At 40.4% G+C, this 15,474-nt stretch overlaps 1 long non-coding RNA gene across 1 annotated transcript; it reads left to right on the top strand.

Annotated features, from left to right (window-relative positions):
- The first annotated feature begins 247 nt into the window (after positions 1-247).
- Positions 248-12,600, top strand: LOC141372441 (uncharacterized). The gene is made up of 4 exons (XR_012377694.1): positions 248-374; positions 10,052-10,198; positions 11,875-12,063; positions 12,480-12,600. It is a non-coding gene; the product is annotated as an uncharacterized lncRNA (long non-coding RNA).
- The last annotated feature ends 2,874 nt before the right edge of the window (positions 12,601-15,474 follow it).

The raw sequence follows: 15,474 nt of genomic DNA, 5'->3' as shown, positions 1-15,474 counted from the left end.
TCTGCCTAATAAGCAGCAGAAGCCAAGAGTATAATGGTTCCCAGCTCCCTACCCACCCCACCACAAAAAGCCCCGTTTGCCAATTTCCATGGTGTAAATACCCCCACTATGACTACAAATAGAACAGCACGGAACAAAGAATTGGGATGAGATAACCACAGTCATCTATAGAGAGCTGGTTCGATCTGGCTCCATCACATCTCTGGTTCGACCCTATTAAGCAGCAGGGAAATTATCCTTCTTCTTCTGCAGCTAAGGAATGGCCACCTACTCTATGAAGATATCCTGAGAGAGACATAGGACTCAGGGACCAAGGCTCATTTAAAGAGGACTTACAACACAGGAAAGGGAGACCACATGGATATGCATTCAAGGTACAGTCTCTTTCTCTTCTTGGTTTCCAGAACTTCTCACTGGCTAGAGATTGGAGAATCCCTTCATAGGGAAACCAAAACCCAAGAAGGAGGATCCATAGATAGGGCATTTGAGGGGTTCTTCAGTGAAACAGCCCAGCCACATCACACCAAAGGGAAGCCCACAGTTGAGATGCTCCACTCTTGTCCAGGGCTTCCAGACATGCACCTTTGTCCAGTCAAGGCACCTTTCGGTGCATTACTTTCAAAAATGGATGGAAAATCATATTGGTGTTGGTAGTATGAGTATTGCTATCCTGAAACTACTGTGTGTAATGTGGAAAAAGCACATGTATAATTGTGGGATACTCCGCTATCCTCTGTGTCTTTGAGAACCAGAATTCTTGATATAAAGGAAAGAAGACTAAATGTAACAAAGAAGGAGTTAAACCCTTACAATTATGGTCAATTGATTTTTGGCAAAGATTTCAAGGCAAAACAACAGAGAAAGGAAAGTGTCAAGACAATTGGATATTCGTATGCCAAGAATATAAACTTTGGTTCACACTTCACACAATGTATAAAAGGTAACTCAAGATAGATCACAGACCTAAATGTCAGCGGTAAGACTATAAAACTTCTAGAGGAAACCAGAGAAGGTAATCTTTGTGACCTTGGATTGACAAATATTTCTTAGGTATGACATCCAAAGCAAAATCTGTAAAATAAAAATTTGATAAATTGGATATTTTTTATAAATTTCTTCAAAATTAAAATCTTTCACTCTTCAAAACATACAGTTAAAGAATGAAAAGGCAACACAAACTGGGATAAAATATTTGTAACTCAGATCTGATAAAGAGCTTGTATCCAGGATATAAAAAGAATTCTTAAAGTTAATAAGAAGTCAAACCAAATTTAAAAAATGAACAAAAGAGGGGCGCCTGAGTGGCTCAGTTGGTTGAGCCACCAACTCTTGGTTTTGGCTCAGATCGTGATCTTGAGGTTGTGGGACTGAGCTCCACGTCAGGCTCTACACTCAGTGTGGAGTCGGCTAGCAATTCTTTCTCCCTCTCCCTCCTTCCCTTCTCATGCTCTCTCTCTCTCCCTGCTGAGCTGGGAGCCCAAGGCAAAGGTCTCAACCCCAGGACCCTGGGATCATGACCCGAGCCCAAGGCAGATACCCAACTGACTGAGCCAGCCAGGTGCCCCAATAAAATCTTTAAAATAAGTAAACAAATAAAAAATGGACAAAAGATTTGAGTAGATACAAAGATAGATATTCACATGTTTGATAAGCACATAAAAAGATGTTCAACATCAGTAATCATCGGGCGCCTGGGTGGCTCAGTTGGTTAAGCGACTGCCTTCGGCTCAGGTCATGATCCTGGAGTCCTGGGATCGAGCCCCGCATCGGGTTCCCTGCTCGGTAGGGAGTCTGCTTCTCCCTCTGACCCTCCCCCCTCTTGTGCTCTCTCTCTTTCATTCTCTCTCTCAAATAAATAAAATCTTTAAAAAAAAAATCAGTAATCATCAGGGAAAAGGCAAATTGAAACCACAATGAGATATAGCAGCAACTAGAAATGGCTATAATCAAAAACACTGTACCAAATATTAGCCAGGATATGAAAAAAACCGGATCTCCTATATTTTGCTGGTGGGAGAACAGTTTGGAAACTTTGGGAATCAATGTGGCAGTTTCTTAAAAAGCTAAATATAATCTTAACATACTACCTAGCATCCCTAGGTATTTACTTGAGAGAAATAAAAACTTATGTCCACCCAAAGATGAGAATGACCGTGGCAACATTATTAATATTTGCCCAAGGCTGGAAACAATCCAAATATCCATCAACTGATAAACAGATGAGCAAAATGTGGCATATCCATACAATGGGATGATAGTAATAAAGAGGAATGGATTATTTTTGCATACTACATTGTGGATGAGCCTCAAAAACATTACACTTCACGAAAGAAGTAGACACAGTTGACTATATATATTGTATGAGGTAACTGGAATTTCCAGAAAAGCAAATTCCTAGAGAGAGAATACACATCACTGGTTGCCTGGGATGGGGGTTGTGGCAGTGACTGCCTGCAAGAAAACATGAGGGAATTACTGGTGTTGATAGAAATGTTCAAAAGCTGGATTGTGGTAATGGTTGCACAACTCTGTGAATTCATTAAAAATCATTGAACTGTACATTTATAATGAGTAAAGTTTATGATATATAAATTGTACCTCAATAAAGTTGTTAAAAAATAAAGAGAATAACTCAAAGACACATTTAAAAAGTGAGCAAGAATGAACTGTGTTGCCTAGCACAAACACTATGGCAATGAATCTGGAAAGAAATATAAGGAAGTGATGATTATTCTACTTTTTCATTTTATGTTTATTCTGAATTCTCTTAGTATTCCACCATCCTATGGGGATAAAAAGATATCATAGGAACAGATGGCCCAAATTTCCTAATTTTAGAACTACCTGTTCCTATAGGATTTCCTGCTTTCTGCAAAATCTTTCATAGTTTACTCAAGAAATCTGTGCAGGTGTCTCATTGGACTCTTAAACTGAACTCTCACCTCAGATTATCTCATGGAATCAACCATGTTCTTCCTCTCATTTTCCAGTTCCCTTTGTTAACCTACATGTACAAGCTATAAAACAAATTGTGTAATTTTGGTGCTTCTACACATGAGATAAATGCTCTTACAATTGCATTTAAAACTGATACTGTAAAATAGATAGGGCACCCGGCTGGCTCAGGCAGTAAAGATGTGACTCTTGATCTCAGGGTCATGAGGTCAAGCTCCATAGTGGGTGTAGAGATTATTTCAAAAAATAAAAATAAAAAATAAAATTGATATTGTACAATATAAAGATGAACGGCAAAATCTATGGTAATAATTTAAGTGCTTAGTTTTTCTTTAGAATAATAAGAATTAGAAAATAAAAAAAACACTATGAAGGTTCAAGAGAAAGACTATGGAAGAAAAAAAATTCATTTTTGAGCACCTTTAACACTTTCTTCCAACTTTTTCAAATGTAAGAGAACTTACATTTTCCATTTTGCAGTGAATCCCACAAACAAACTATGGAGCTGACCCTGAATTGAAGGACCATTTTGATTCAGACAATGGTGCTCAGATATGACAAAGAGATCAGATAGTAATAAATGGAAAGGCTACCCCAAGATTTTGATTTTTTTTTCCCCTAAGATCCTGGGACTCATTCACTGATCTGCTCCCCACATTTGCTGAGTGCAAGACAAGAGTAAAAATGGAGGGCCCTAGGGCACCTGGGTTAAGTCGGTTAGGCGTCCAACTCTTGATTTTGGCTCAGGTCGTGATCTTAGGGTGGTAAGACTGAGCCCCATGCCAGGCTCCACACTCAACAGGGAGTCTGCTTGGGATTCTCCCTCTCCCTCTCTCTCTCCCCCACCCATCTCTGAAATAAACAAATAAATCTTAAAAAAAAAAAAAAAAAACAGAGGGCCCTACACAATATGGCTGAATATTAGAAATTATAAGAAAGATTAACAAACTCCTAAATAAAATAAGTATGTTCTGCCCTCATAAAAACCAGAAGGCAAGATGCAAATTTAGATGTCTAAGATTTCTTAGAATTCCATTCCAGGATGTGAAGATGTAGGGATTGCTGATCCTAGCCCCCACTTCCCATCTGTGACTTGATCCCATTTTCTTTCCACCTCTAGCTTCATCCCATACTAAAAGGGCCTCCTGTGTGCTCACCACAACTCACACATTTAAGCTCCATCTACCCCCCTAGAAACAGCCACCCCGTTTCCTCTTAGACCTAACCACTCAGAGACGGAATCATACAGACAATGGCCAGGCCAGATATAAAAACAGAACTTTGACCCACAACCTGCCCAGAACACCAACCCCCTTATCAACAATAAACAATTCACCTAGCCAACCTGCAAGTCAGACTTGCAGAAAATCAGGTTGCTACTTTCTGTGACAATCCAGGAAGCTAAACAAAATCCTCTGTAACAATTGGACCCAAGTGGCCAGGACATGATTAATACCTGACCGTTTTCCTAATTTTTGTCCCCACTTCCAACTTAGGTCCAACCAGACAAAGCTCAGTAATGCAATCCTAGGCAATCACATAGGACACCTCCAGCTTTCCCAGGCCAACACCCTCCAATCAGGGCACACCTGGAGGCTACCCTTTACTCCCTATAAAGCTTTCTCACTCCTCTGTATGCCTTGAAGTCTCTGCTAAACACAAGTGATGGGGGCTCACTCTCCTGCTGACGCAAGTTCAGAATAGGTAGTCTTTGCTTTTCCCAACTGGTTGGTCTCCATTTATTTCTATAATACACAGTTGCCACACAGCCCACGGTCAGGATTGACCTGGAGGAGAGACCCACCAAGCCCTGGAAACAAGAGCCGACAGTGCTGAGGCCCTAGTGTCTGGAATGCTTCTAGAAAAGGACACTATGGAGTTTAGGTGGGGGGAACCTCCTCAGTCCGTGACGCCCTGTCTTCTGAGCATGGACACAGCAGTGAAGAGCCATGGCCAGTCTCTCCAAAGCACAGGGCCTGGGGCAGGAGTGCTCCCCGCATGTCTATGCAAAGTTCTCTTTCTATACTACTCTGAAGCAGGTTTGGGGGAGATTGGCTTTTTTATGAGATCAGAGCGATAGGTACTTGAAGTCAAAATTAGGTTGACTTAAAGAAAATAAATCATCTTTTCCCTAGGCATCCAAGAGTGCTTCAGAATCCATCTGAGTTTCTGGGACAGTCTCAGAATTCTCACTCCCCTGTGAACTGGGGAAGACAAGAGCAGGGACTGCTCCTGAGCCATTTGTATGTCTTCTCTGGGAAAATGCCTATTTGGGTCTTTTGCTCATTTTTACATCACATGGGGGTTTTGCTATTGAGTTGTATTAGTTCCTTATATATATTGGATATTAATTCCCTTATCCCTTTATCACATAGTTTACCAATATTTTTTCCCATTCCACAGACTGCCTTTTCACTCTGTTGGTTATTTCCCTTGCTGTGCAGAAACTTTTCAGTTTCATATAGTCTCACTTGTTTATTTTTCTTTTGTTGCCTGTGCTTTTGGTATCAATTGCAAAAAGTCATTGCCAAGACCAATGTTCAGGAGCTTTTCCTTTATGTTTTCTTCTAGTAGTCGTACTTCCAGGCCTTACATTTAAGTCTTTAATCCATTTTGAGATGACTTTTTCATGTGGCATAAGGGTCCAATCTCATTCTTTTGCATGTGGATATCTAGTTCTCCCAACACCATAAATTGAAAAGACTACACTTCCCTCATTATATATTGGTGACTTTGCCAAAAAATCAGTTCATTGAATATGCATGGATTTATTTCTGGGCTCTCTATTCTATTCCATTGTCTGTTTTTATGTGAATACTGTATAGTTTAGGGTCACTATAGCTTAGTAATATAACGAAATCAAAAAGTGTAATATCTCCAGCTTTATTCTTCTTTCTCAGGATTCCTTCAGTTATTCGGGGTCTTTTGTTGTGGTCCCATACAAATATTAGGATTTTTTTTTTTCCTGTGAAAAATGTTACAGAAGTCTTCACAGAGATAGCACTGAATCTATGGACTTTGGATAGAATGGGCATTTTAACAATATTAATTCTTCCAATACATGAACACAGGATATCTTTCCATTTATTTGCATCTTCTTCAATTTCTTTCATCAATGTTTTATCATTCTCACTGTACAGATCTTTCATTGGTTCAATTTATTTCTAAGTATTTTATTCTTTTTTTTTGTTATTGCAAATGGGATTGTTTTCTTACTGTCTTTTCATATAGTTTGTCAGTGTATAGAAACACAACAGATTTTTGCATGTCTATTTTGTACCCTGCAACTTTACTCAATTCATCTATTAGTTTTAAGAGTTTATTGGTAGAGTCTTTAGGGTTTTCCATATGTAAGATTGTCATCTGCAAACAGAAATGGTTTTATTGGTAGTGCAGGCCATTGACGGAAATCAGGGCCAGATCTGCGCTCACGAGCAGCAGCTAGGGCCTAGGCTGTCAGCATGTACTCAGTGGCTGCAGGGGCTAGCTTCGAGGGCAAGCACATAGTGAGGAAACAAGACCAGCAGCAGGTCAGTGTCTGGTGGCAGTGGCTAGCTATAAGTGTGTGGCAGTGCAAGTCCATATGATGTTGGGCCCAGCTTCTGGTGCACAAGCAGCTATGGGGGCCTGGGCTGTTGGTATGCATTTGTGTGGCTGTAGGGGTTAGCCACAGGCATACATATGGCCCTGGGGGTTGGCTGTGGGAGCTTGGACTGGCATCATGAACACACATAGCCACAGAGGCTGAGGCTGGAGGCCTGCAGCACAGTGAATAACAGAGCTCAGAACCCAGGGTGTCTCTGGGAATTCCAGCAGGGGGTGGAGATGGAGAGGGACTCAGGCAGCTGGACTCCACAAATGCACAAACTTGTGGAGCTCTCAGGGGTGAAATCTGCAAGGGGATCCATGGTGGTTTTGCTGGCTATCGGTTTCTTCAGTGGCAAAAGCTGCTGGAGTCGTCTGTGGAGTGGTCCCCTGGGGTCCATGATGGAGTCCTCAGTGATGAAATCTGCAGAGGGGTGACAGCCTCCAAAAGGGCTACTGAAGTGTTCAGCATCAAAGGCTGCTGAGGTCCTACACAGAGCAGGCTACTGGGACTGCAATCATGCCTAGCCTGTGACTAATAACTACTGATACCTCCGACCTTCTTCCTTGTTCCTGTCTCTAGATGTCTCAGCTACACCATTCTCTGAAGAGGATGAAACTAAGCAAGTCCTTTATCCTGCCCAAAAGGCTACGGAAACTGGGAGTTCACTCCAGGGAGAGGAACTCTCTCTCCCCCCGGGGAATGCCTCTTGGCACTGAGCAGTGCCGGTCTGGGGGATGGGATGATGCAGGCAAAATGAAACCGCTCGGGCGCCTGGGTGGCTCAGTTGGTTAAGCGCCTGCCTTCGGCTCAGGTCATGATCCTGGAGTCCCGGGATCGAGTCCCGCATCGGGCTCCCTGCTCGGCGGGGAGTCTGCCTCTCCCTCTGACCCTCTTCCCTCTCGTGCTCTCTATCTCTCATTCTCTCTCTCTCTCAAATAAATAAATAAAATCTTTAAAAAAAAAAAAATGAAACCGCTCTTCCTACCCTTTGTGTGTAGTTATTCCCAGGTTTTTCCCTCAATTGTGTTGCTGAAGCTTCTTAAGTATACTCCTGAGCACCCCCAGAGCCATTCTCATTTTAGATAGCTGTCTAACTGTTATTCTTTGTGGGCAGATGGAGGTTGGTGTCTCCTACTCTGCCATCTTGGTGACATCACCGGACATGACTCTCTTTTCTCACTCTCTGTTCTGCATTAGATTGTGGACCTACCCAGAAGCCACTGCTGCCCAAGGCACTCCCTTCCCCCTTACCTCTACTGTGCAGGGAAAGCCCAGGGCTGTGAGGGAGGGAGACCAGAGTTTGAGGCTGGAATCCACTACTTACAATTGTAGGATCTTTTGTAGATCATCTGTCCCTGTTTAAATCACTTACCCTTATTGATACCATTTCCTCACATATAAAATGGGGGTGATAATATCTGATTGGAATGACTGATGTTTATGTTAGAGATGGTTATGTTATAGTGACTGGCATGTAGTTGGTGATCTATAAATATTTACTGCTGTTGGTACTGTTGTGGTTATTGTGCATCCTTTTACTGGACATTCTAGGAGTGCTATCTGATTTGCTTCGAAGCTTAGTTCCTGTCAAAATGTTGTTAAACAAGTGTATCACATTGTGTATTTATACAGCTAAGAAAGAATTCAGCCCCCTCACCCAGACACACACACATAAATACACACACACACACACACACATACACACAACTGCATGTCAGGAAACAATCTTGCATCACCAGGAAGAAGGATAATGATACCCAATGGGTCGTTTTCATTTCTAATTTCAATCACTCTATGGTTCTGCGATTACTATAGCCAACTAATCAACTAAACATAATCATGCACTATTCCAAACATATTATGAAGTGATAAGGCCTTCATTCTTCATTGTGCCCTGAATGCTTGTATCATTAAAGATGTAAAAACAGAATTTAATTTGGGCCCACAGAATGGAAAGTCAAAGGAATAAAAGAGAAGATTAAGAAGCTTAGTTTTTTTTTTCCTTTTTAGCTCTGAAGTATATAAACACCTGCACCTGCAAAAATTTTAAAAGTGTGTGAATATCCTCACAGTTCCCGGATCATACAGGGACTCACCTTACTCAAGTCAACATTGTAGGAATTTTATCCTTGAATCTTTTGGGAACACCTGTAATTGTCAGAAGTCTCTGATGAAATGCAAATGATCAAAAGTGTCCTGAAAAACTAAACACATCTGTACCAAGATCATCAGGACACATCTCGATTATCATGCAGCCTAGCAAACATGTCTCATTCCACAGTTTTCAAAGTTCAGACTGTGTACATAAGCTGACAAATTAGTTCCAGAAGCATATTAATGAAAAGCAAGTAAGAGGATAGGTTTTACAAAGTAGTTATGAGAATAGGTTTTTACAAAGTAGTAGTTATCATTAAATGAAATAATGAATGCCACCCTATTCTGTAATCTATAATAAAGAAGATTAGGTACAGTCATTATTATCTCTAATGATGAAACCCACTAACATTCACATGAGAACAGAACTAAGTTATGCATCTTATACAGCATCTTCAATATACAGCCTACTTTAATAGCCACCAGTATATGCTTTGTACAGAAAACCAAACAAAATAATGAATGCACTTGCAAAATGAAAAGAACAAAAATATCACAAATAACTTAGAAATTATCTTAATAATTCTCTTCTGAATTAGAAGCTGAAATATGGTGATACTAGCTCTATCTCTAAAAATTAACAAAGTCATGTTATTCTAAATTCTAGATTTATTATATCCCACTGTTTCCCCTGCAACCTGCTCTAATTTTAATCAGCACAATGCAAAACTTTATGCAGTGTTCTCTCACATCTCTTTTTGTATTTGTTATTTAAATTTTCTTGGAGGACACTGAGCATAGCTAAACATTCATCATTCTCTAGGCAAAACCATGCATGAATGTGGACTCCAAATTTTGTCCTTTCTGTTTTACCCTATATAGACATACATTAAACTTCTGACTAACTTTATGAGGTACCATCATGAATAAAATAGAAAAAATTAGACTCGTTTAAATCCAACTAGTTGGGGCTGATCTTTCAGGATCCAAGGAAGTAACACACTGTATTTTTCTTCCCAGCTCTTTACTCTTCTGTGTTTCTATTCTCTTAGAAGTTAAAAGAAGAATGTTGAGCTTAACATCAAAGATAGATTACTCTCAAAAAGGAACATTTATCAGAGAAAATATTAATTGGTTGCTGGAAAGCAGAGCTATGAGAATTAAAGAATCCAGGGTGAAATGGGAGATAAAAGCTAGAAAACATCGCTAATGAAGAATGGAATTCCTTTTATGCATGTGGGAGCCTGCATGCACACGTTCATTTCTCCCAAATATCTAAGATATTTAGATGAGCAACAACATGCCATTAGTTTTGCCAGGCGAGTTTTACCCTTGCCTCTTCTGGTTTGTGATATGAGACTTTTTTCCCCTTAGCCTCCTGACAAAGTGTTAGAATTCTGCTCTCTGTTGCAGAACGCCCGCACTGCTGTTTGTTCATGCTCTGACAGCTGCAAGTTGGGGATATGGGGGAAGTACACCCCTATTTGTAATCTGGGCTAAGATGTAGTGAATAGAAGCAAAATGCAAGAAGACCACCTACAACCCTGGAAGAATATGCAGGTGTGTCAGCAGGGCTGACCTCACCCCAATCTAACACATTGTGATTCCCAGCATAATAGCACCCAAGTAAGGGGGGGTGGGGGGAGGGGTTGGGGGAAGTGCATGCAGAGGCAACACCTATTGGAATTTCTAGGAAAAGTGGCACAAGAAGATGAGTGTCAGCAACTCTTCCTGCTTGTTAATTTTGGAATCTTTGCCTAATAAAGCCTAAGCCTAAGAAAGGGATTAGGGATCAAAGAACTAGACATAATAGGACTGAGTGTAATAAGTGACTTCCTTTGCTGTTCCCCTCCCTTCCCCAAACTTCAGATCACCCATTTTCCTCCAGCTCTCTTCAACTTCACCCAAAACACAAAACACATACAAATCGGGTGTGGGGGACATAAAATTACTTAAGAGAATTTTACCTTGCCAACTCATCTTTCCACTTTCTGGCATTCCTCTCTCCCAAATTCTAGAGCTTTCATGCCCTAAGGTCTTAGCCTCAATATCAATGATAATAATGACAGTTAATGTTTACTGAACATTTACTATGGGTCAGGCACTATACTTAGCGTCCTTTACCCTCTTAAATCACACACACCCACACAACAACCCTGTGATGTACATGCTATTATCATCCCCATTTTATAGGTGAGAAAATTCAGGCTTATGGTTGCTTGAACATAAGCGGCTTGTCTATGCTAGTACACCTAATGTACGGGGCAAAGATCTGAAACTGCATCTTCTGACTCCAGAGTGCATGCTTCTAATCACTACTTTTATTATCACTATTGCTACTCCTTTCCTCCTCGTCAAAACTTGATGTCCTGTATCAGCTTTATCACGAATGAAACTAAAGTTATGTAAATCTCCTAGACAGTGGCTAGCCAGACTACAGGCACTATTAATATCAATTGTCCCTTCCCCTTTTCTCAATAGTAAACTATAACGTGAACCAGCGCACACAGCTTGTTCAAAGGCAAATTACCCCTCACCGCCCCCCCCCCCATAACATTGCCCTAAATGTTTAAAGGATGGAAAAAGTACTGCGGCTCTCAGGTTTCCTGGAAATGGAAGGAAGAGAGTTCTTTCAGGGCCTCAGTCTAGTACTGGTCATAGGTTTCGGTGGAGGGGTGAACACCAAAGCCAGAAGGGCGATACCAAATGGTGTGGAGCAATATTTTCCTGCTGCCCTTTAGGGAGGGCCACCATTGTCATGATGGAAGCTTAATTCTGGGCCTTTATTCGATCATGAAACAGTGCTACATATTGACATTTATTAATTAACACGGTATCTGGGCTCAAGTGGTTTCTCAGGATTGCTAGACAGGTAAAAAGGCAATTACGGGGTCGTATGATGAACTCCAAGAAAATGCCAGTTTTCATAAACTCCATTACAGTCATCCCCCCTGATCTGCAGAGGCTACACTCCAGAATACCCAGGGACGCCTGAAACCACTGATAATACCAAACCTATGTATACTATGGTTTTTCCTATACATACAGACCTACGAGTTAGCCACAGCAAGAGATGGACAATAACTAATAATAACATAGAACAATTGTAACAATATACTGTAATAAAAGTCATGCGAATGTGGTCCCTCTCTCTCTCTCCCAAAAACCCTTTCGGTACCTTTCGATACTCACCCTTCTCGCGATGATGGGAGGTGCTCCAATGCCCGCGTGACGAGGTGGAAGAAGTGATTGGCGCAGGCCCTCTGACGTCACGTCAGCCTACTCTTGACCATCGGATGATTCGTCAGGAGGATCATCTGCCTCCGACTATGGAGGCCCTCTGACGTCACGTCAGCCTACTCTTGACCATCGGATGATTCGTCAGGAGGATCATCTGCCTCCGACTATGGAACGCAAAACTGCAGGTAAGGATATATTGGCAGGCATGCCTCATTTTATTGCGCTTCAGGGACGCTGCGTTTTTTACAAGTTGAAGGCTTGTGGCAGCCCTGTGTCCAGCAAGTCTATCAACATCATTGTTCCAACTTTGCTCACCTCGTGTCTCTGTGTGACATTTTGGTAACTCTCCCAATATTCCGAATGTTTTTATTCTTATTATATTTGGTGCCCATACCACACGGCGAGCTAAGGGATGAATGAGTGTGTTTCGACTGTTCCACTGATTGGCCCCTCCTCTCTCCCTCTCCTCTGGCCTCTCTATTCCCTGAGACACAACAATTTCAAAATTAGGCCAATTAATAACCTGACAATGGCCTTTAAGTGTTGCAGAGAAAGGAAGAGTCAGTTGATGCAGCAAACTTTATTGTTGTCTTATTTTAAGAAATTGCCACAGCCACCCCAGCCTTCAGCAGCTACCACCCTGATCCACAAGCAGTCATCAGTGTTGACGCAGGATCCTCCACCAGAAAAATGATTACGACTTGCTGAAAGTTCAGATGATGATAAGATTTTTTTTTTTTTTAGCTATAACGTATTTTTTAGTTAAAGCATATACATTGTTTTGCAGACCTCACGTTATTTATTGCACACTCAATAGGCTACAGTAGAGTGTAAGTCTAACTTTTATATGCATTGGGAAACAAAAACTTCATGTGACTCACTTTATTGTGATAGTTCATTGTGGTGATCTGGAACCGAGCCCACAATATCTCTGAGGTGGGCCTGGACGGCACTATTTCAGCACTGATGTCAATTCTACATGAATTAAAGATCAAAGGCAATTGTTAGAAATAGCCAAGTAAAAAGAAGGAGGAGACTTTAGAACAAGAGGAAAATCATTAATGGCTTGAGGTGGGACAAAGGATAGCGTGTCTAGAAATCAAGAAGAAAGCCAGTGAGATTAGTGTATGGATGCAGGTGGAAGGATGGCTCGTGGATTTTGCTGTTTTCATTGTTTTAACCCTTACCTCTTTATTTTCACAATTCATACGTACTGTCCTTGGATATAAAAGCAGCCCCAACTTTGGATCTTACATACATCTCGGCTGCTCTAAAGAACTTACATCAGAGCCTCCAGGAGACAATGTGCATGAAAGTTTTTTGACTAGAGTATTTGGCCCATGGGTTCAGAATAAAAGGTGCTAGAGAGGATGGTGCAGAATTTCCCTCCAATTACTTTTTGCCCGTCCATTAGACTTATGCCCAAGACTTATGGAGACAGCTCCAGAAGATGCTGAGAAACCATTTATTACAAGGACTCAGGTATGGGTGCCCAAACATACGGCAGGTCTTTGTAAAGAAATGATAATCCAGGTACAAGAGCTCCCCCATATATGGGATATCCATGAGGAGACCTCGCAGCATTTTCTGGGCGAGTTGAATAATATATGGCCCTTTATTAGTGTGAAAGGCAGATATCAGCCAGAATGGAGGTTTGGAGAAGTTCCAACAGCATGAGTCTCCTTTGGGAATTGTCAGTAAATAAAGGAACCAGTACAGCCTTAGGTGGGAGCAAAGGGGATCTCTACCCTGGGTCCAGTGCTTTCAAGGGGGTCCTCACACGTAAGTTCACCCTCACAACAATGTCTAAAAGAACACATAGGTCATCAAGATAAAAAAAAATTCTCTCTATCATAAGATGTCATTAAGAAAATGAAAGAAGTCAGAGTGGGAGAGAATATGCACATGACATATATCCGATAAGGAACTTGTATCCAAGATATATAAAGAATCCCTACAAATACTTCACAAAAGATATACAAATGGCCAATAAGCACATGTATGGTGCTCGATGTCATTTATCATTAAGGAAACGAACACTAAACCCAAAATAATATGCTATTTCACACCCAGGAGAGTGAACACATTTTTAAAAGATTGAAATTCTGAGCGGTGATGAAGATGAGGAGCAATTGGAACTCTCATACCAAATGATACAATCATTTTGGGAACCTGGATGTTTCTATAAAGTTGAACGTACTCCAACATATGACCAATAATTCTTCCACTCAGTATTTACCAAAGGGAAATGAAAACATATGTCCATACAAAGAATCGTATAAGGATGCTTGTAAGCAGCCTTATTCACAATAGCCCACAACTAGAAACAACCAACTGTTCATTAACAAGAGAAAGGATAAATAGTATATATATTATAATAAATATTTGGAAATATAAATATGTGTATTCAGCAATAAAAACAACTATAAACTACACAAAATAAAATGGACTAATCTCAAAAACATTACATTGAGCTAAAGAAGTCAGGCACAAAATAGTATGCGCCATACAATTTCATTTATATGAAGCCGTAAGAGGGGCAAAATGAATCTATGACAGTAGAAATTGGAATAGTGGTTGCCTCTGTTTTGTGTAAGGATTGACTGGAAAGGAACCAAGAAGAATGGGATGTTCAATATCTTGAACATGTTGGTGTTTAAACAAGTGTATACAATTGTCAAAAATTATCTAATTTTACACCTAAAATCTGTATATTTTCTTATACTAAATTATGCCATGATTTAAAAAAAATGACTTCGGGATTTAAAACGATATATTATCTATAAGAAAAAATTATCCAAATCCACATTTCACCTCATTAAAGACATTTCTCTCCTAAAACAATGAGTGCCTCTGTCATCTGGGAACTGGTGCTCAGCACTGATAAAGTGCAATGCATTACCTCTGCAGGGGAGGAAAAACTTGACCCTCTTAGGTTTTGAGAGTGAGACCGGCAAATTAAACTAACAAGAGGTTAATGGGAGATAGAAGTTTCTTTGTATACATGCACAAGCCAACAGAGATGTAGCTGGCTTATTAAATGGTTGAAGTTGGATCTCAGATAATAGCTAACTTTGTAAGAGAAGGTTACTTTAGATCACTTCTGTCAAGAGAATGCAAATTATATATAATTTTGATTTCAAAAACATAATTAGTGATTTTGCTGAAATGCGTCAAGAAAAATAAATTTTATAAACTAAATCTGTCTTTATTATTTATTCATAAATCTTTGCTTCATCAACAGAACCTCCAGCCATGTGCAAAAATAATAAAATCAGTCATCCGTAATACATTTTGCCAACTTGCAGTCATCTGAAATTCATAGCTTTACACATATTTTTCCATTTTGTCATCATGAAGTCACATTTTTCCAAGGTAGAAAATACTACATATGTTATTTAATGATTTGTTATTTGATTTATACCTTTCAAATAACTAGATAATGGTATTTGGGTCTCAGTTTTTACTTATGCCCGGGGCTCTGTACATGTAAGGAGAGAAGAGATAAGCACTCCCATACACCTGTAACCTTGAGACCTGCCTCTCTACTGCCAAGAATCACTTGGTTGGGACTTTGTGGAACAATCTTGTGTTTG

The sequence above is a fragment of the Callorhinus ursinus genome, unplaced genomic scaffold (genome assembly GCF_003265705.2).
Source record: "Callorhinus ursinus isolate GAN/ISIS: 27379988/994484 unplaced genomic scaffold, GSC_fseal_2.0 scaffold4, whole genome shotgun sequence".
Taxonomy (NCBI): domain Eukaryota; kingdom Metazoa; phylum Chordata; class Mammalia; order Carnivora; family Otariidae; genus Callorhinus; species Callorhinus ursinus.
The sequence above is the reverse complement of the archived record's forward strand: the minus strand, read 5'-3'. Positions and strand labels throughout refer to the sequence as shown.